Genomic DNA, 5341 nt, shown 5'->3' with positions numbered 1-5341 from the left:
GTACAGCAACCATTTGTTCTAACTCCCAACCAACCTGTTTCAAACTTAACCAATACATCTTAAAACTTAAATACAAAGAATTTAAGGACGGAAACAAGATATAGACAACAACAATCAACCATGGAACTTGAGTTCGGAATACAATACATGAAGGGAAAAATCGAGATCGCTATAGGTTCTAGGTGGGCTTACCGAGCCAGTGTTCACTCCTAAACTATCAATCTATTGGGATGTGGTTGTATTTGTTGGTGGGGTGCTTGATCTCTTCCCTTCTTATCATTTGGTGTTTGTATGGAGGTTTGGTAATGTGGCAACTGGTTCTCTCTGTACATTGTGTGTGGAAATAATGAGTATTCAATTTGATCAATTCTGGACAAAATCCTTGATACAGTATATATTTACTTGGATGTATTCTCATAATTTCACTTGTTTTATACTTCATCTATTACGTTATGATGACGGTTGCCTTTCCTACTTGTATGTGAATGATCTACTCGCATTAATGATATCTGGGAAGTTGCATATATCCCTATAGTCACTACAACAAAAGTAACTTATTGTGACGAAAACTAATGAAGAAAATAAACCTTGTCATTAAATAAGAATAATCTGTGAGGAATTATAAATTTCATTACATATAATAAAAAAATAAAAATAATAAGTGAGGAAATATATTTTCGTCAATAAATACTTCGTTTTAGGTGAGGAAAAATTAAGTTTCGTCACCGAAGATTTTCATACTAATTTTTTTGGGTGGCGCCAAAATTTTCTAACTTTCGATGAGAAAATAATTTTGTCACCAATTATAAAATTATTAATGAGGAATATATTTTCGTCACTAATGATTTTTAATATTTTGATGCCATTGGGTGAGGAATATATTTTCGTCATCAATAATTTTTAATATTTTTAGACTTTCTGGTCGGGAAATAATTTTGTCACCAATTATAAAATTATTAATGAGAAATATATTTTCGTCACTAATCATTTTTAATAGTTTAAGACTTTTGGTGAGGAAATAATTTTGTCACCAATTTTAAAAGGATAATTTTGAGATATTGAGTGGTAATGCAAAAAATATAAGCTACTAGTTTTCCAAAAAATTGCCTCAAATGACACCGTTTTGATATTTCATTTTTCCCTTTTAACTTTTTTCCCTCTCTTCTATTTGTTGAGAAAGCCCTAACCCGTCAAGAGAGAGAGACAAACAGAGAGGAGAGCAAGGCGAACTCGAACGCAGAGAAGGGTGGGTGACGGCGACTCTAGCAGCTGCAGCTGCGGCTGCGGCGAGGTGAGGTGGTGGTGAAGTCCTTTCCATCTTCATTTGTTCTTATACATGTATATATGATTTCTTGAGTTTGACTTCGTTGATTTCTTAAATGGATTTGATTTAAGTGGTTCAATTTTTGGGGTTTTATGGGTTTGATGTCATAAATGGGTTTGATTTGAGTGGTTTGATTCATTTCCCCCTCTTTTCCTTTCTCTCTTATCAATTTCCAAGACTTAATCAGTTTCAAAGAATAGAGCAGAGTCCTAATCCATTGAGATTGTGTATGTATTTGCATGTATATCTTGTCATTGATTATGTATGTATTCGCATGTATTTTAGTTATTTGAATTGAAATTTGATACTATGATTGCAATAGTAAAGAGGAAAAATGCTACAGCTCCTTGATGCTATGTATCTCTTCTCACAGATTAGTTACACCTCCTTGTTCTTTATTAAACACACAGAATTCTTACCAAAAAAAGGGGAAATTTTATTTGACAATCAGAATCTTTAGTTGAATTGAAGCACCAGCTGGATTTTGTTTAATGAAGTTTTTGTTAGTTAAAGTATAAAACATGGAGTAAAATACATGCACAAGATCAATTGTGTAACAGGGCACTAATTGGGGAGTGGTGGTCTCTGTTTCTGTATTGAATGTGAAATGCATGAAATAATATCTAGTAGGCTCACATAAATATCTTCGTGTTCATTAGTATATTTTGTCAACCCCCTCTCCAATACTTGTGAAGGTTTTCATTATATTCCATGTAACCAAAGTCATATCCATGTTAGAGCAAATCATAGCATTCCACTTTAGCATCTCATTTCTACATTATGGAGCAATTAAGATGGTTAAATACTCATACAAAGATTATGCTTAGGAGATTTCTTTTGAAAGGGAGCACTTAAATGGCAAAGAAGATAAAAAAGCATCTTCTTTTGTTTTCTAAGTTGGCTTGAGCCATATCGAAGAACAAAACAACAATTTTTTGTTTTTGTTTTTGGGTAAGTAAGTCATAAATAAAAACAAAAAGCTAACACAAAATACAAGGGGCATGCCTCAGGCCCTACCCACAACTATACATCTGAAAAAATAAAAATAAAAATAAAAATGAGCAACAACAGACCTAATCAAAGACACTAAAGGCCATACACAAATACCAAACAACTAACAAACTAAACATCTCACAAACAATTTTACAATAAACCAACGGCAGCAACCAACACCATAAAGAGACGTATTCTTGGAACCCAGCATAAGAACCGAGAACACTATCAGATTTGATAAATAAAATAGTTAAATAAAATAGTTTCTAGACAAACAACAAAAATCAAATCTGACTGAATAAACAAATTTTTGTTTATTCAATCAGATTTGATTCTTGTTGTTTTTTGTTTATTCAATCAGATTTGATTCTTGTTGTTTGTCTAGAAACTATTTTATTTAACTTTTTGTTCTTTTTCTTTTTCTTCTTTGGGGTTGTGGGTGAGAATGTTTGATGAGAAAAAATACAGTTTTGGGTTGACCCATTAGTATCCTCTGTATGTTTGTTACTCTAATTCTTGTATTAGGGTTGTTGGGTTTTGATAAGATCATTTTTGTGCTAATATTTGACTGGATTAAGTTCATCAATTTATAGTTTTGGATGGAATTTAGGGCAGTTCTTGCATTTGTTGATGCTTTGATATTATCTTTCTCAAGTTCATATATTGCCAATAAGGTGTCAATTAAAGATATAGAATTCAATCACTTGTTAAGGAATAATAACAGTGATTTGCATCCTTGCTATCCTTTATAGCTGTTAATTAGGTAATGTGTCAAAGTAATGGAGTGACAGCTTCTTGTAAGTTCCATCTCCAGCTATTTTCAGTTTGTGTCCTTATTTTTGCTTAACTACATGTACATTTCATGTTTAACAGTCCTCAAAATTTGTTTTTTGGTAGTTTATTATATCTGTGTGTCTTTCCCTTCTAATTTTTTATTTTTTAAGTTGATTCTACTATCATCATTCTTATTTAACTTGCTAGTTGAAGGAAAAAAAAAAAAATCAAACAATCTCAAATGGGGGCCAATTGCCAGAGTGGCCAACTGCCAGATAATTTTATTTTATGATTCAATGAATTTGGCCTTTGTGGGACGATGACTTTTTCCACTATGTTTGCAGGGATAGACCTATTTAGTTGAGGTTTTGGTTATTATGTGTGTACAACGTATGTTTAAAGATTAGAAGCTCTTCTAAGTCAGTTCAGAAACCTATGTCTCTGCCTTTTCTTTCCTTTCTCTCCTTTTACTAGTAGATCAGAAACTTTCCAATTTTCAAGTTCATTGAACCATTTTATATGACAATAAAAGTCATCATATTGCTTAATTGTTTATAATATTGGCAGGTTCATAGGTGTTCATATAACTTACTGGAACTTGCCCTCCCAATTAGATTAGCTGTTGTTTTGTGATTTACGATAGATGAAAGTCAAATTTAAAAAAAAAAAAGATGCATTTCTGCTAAATTGGTTTATAAAATAAAATTATTTATATATGAGTTTAGATGTAATTAATAATATATTAATGTTTTTATTTTTTTATTCTTTTTTGTAGATTGATTTTTGATGACATTTGGAAGCATACTTGCAAATCAATAACAAGTGTTGAATTTTTTTCTTTTCTTTTTTGTGGACTGATATATAGTTAATTTTGGGATTAGTTGTGATGGTCTTTTTGTTATACTTAATGGATTATTATTAAATTTGTTTGATGGATATATTTTGGTTTTATAATATAAATTGTTTAGTGAATTATTTTGTTGAGTGGTGTATATAGTAGCTTGTGGATTTTTTAGTACATTTTGCAGGCTATCAAGATATGGGTAGGGATATTTGTGAAATAAAAATTTAAATTGAAATGTAAATATTTTTTTGTTGCAAAATTTATCGCTGCATGATTTTGTAGTTTGGTGACTAAAAATTTTGTCATGTATACATCTTATTGCCACGAAATATATTTCGTCACCCATGATCAACATATGTGACAAATTTTTTCGTCAACCAAAGTTATATATACAGTACTGAGTAATTATTTGGTGACGAAAACGAGGATTTTTTGGAGAAAATATTATCTAGTTGGTGACAAAAGTTTTTGTCACTAAAGTAATTTTACTAGTGACGAAATTATTTTTCCTCACGATGATTTTTAGTGACAAACATTCAATGACGAAACCAATGACGAAAATATTTCCTCACAAATATCAGTAGTGACGAAATTATTCTTTGGGGACCAAAAAAATTCGTCATTCAAGACCCAATTTGTTGTAGTGAGTATTTCTCATATTGCAGTAAGCAATAAAATCTAATGTTCTTTCTATAACAGGTGGGGCTTCATATTCAGGAAGAATAGTTCGACATGTAGACTCTTTTGGCGACTATAATGTGGTTTATTTTTGTGTTCCTGTAATCATTTTTGGAAAAGTTTCAATACACCAGTGTGTTTCTATGACCTATTGTTCTTCCTAATTGGTTGAAAATATGATAGGATTCTTTGGAAGATGGAGGTGAAAAAATTGAGTCAAAGAAACACAAGAAGAAGAATTTGAAAAAGAAGGATAAGGGGAAAAAAAAAAAAAAAAAGGTTTGTTGTCATTGACCATTTCATCCTAGTCAAATCAAAATTGTAACCTTTGCTTAGTCTTTAATGTTTTTCTGTTGCAGTCATCAAAGGACACTGTAGATGCTGTAGTGAAACGGCCTAAAAAGAAGCTGAAATTATGATTCAAATAGAATTTGATTCCAACTATTTGTCTGCAAACATATTGAAGGGTTTACAAACTAGGTTTATCAGAGCATCTGCTTTCGCTTTTGATTAGAACATGCACTAGTATTCCAATGAATTTTCAAGGAGTTTTTTTTTTTTTAATTAGTTTTTTCAGTTAGTTTTTTTTTTTAGAATTTATTTGATGCAAATGATTCAAAACCCTAATGATTAAATTCCTGAGTTGTGCAATTCAATTTATTCTTCTGGTTCTTTGTTGAAGTGGATTTGTACCTAGAAACTTCTTGCAATGTTTTCCATATGGTGTT

General features: G+C 31.0%; 1 long non-coding RNA gene across 1 annotated transcript; it reads left to right on the top strand.

The window, feature by feature from the left end:
* The first annotated feature begins 1173 nt into the window (after nt 1-1173).
* On the top strand, nt 1174-4073 carry LOC145799044 (uncharacterized). Its single transcript, XR_014341038.1, has 2 exons — nt 1174-1291; nt 3867-4073. It is a non-coding gene; the product is annotated as an uncharacterized LOC145799044 (long non-coding RNA).
* The last annotated feature ends 1268 nt before the right edge of the window (nt 4074-5341 follow it).

Source organism: Camellia sinensis, chromosome 9 (genome assembly GCF_055761805.1).
Source record: "Camellia sinensis isolate YWXY chromosome 9, ASM5576180v1, whole genome shotgun sequence".
NCBI classification, from domain to species: domain Eukaryota; kingdom Viridiplantae; phylum Streptophyta; class Magnoliopsida; order Ericales; family Theaceae; genus Camellia; species Camellia sinensis.
This window is presented reverse-complemented; position numbering and strand designations above follow the sequence as displayed.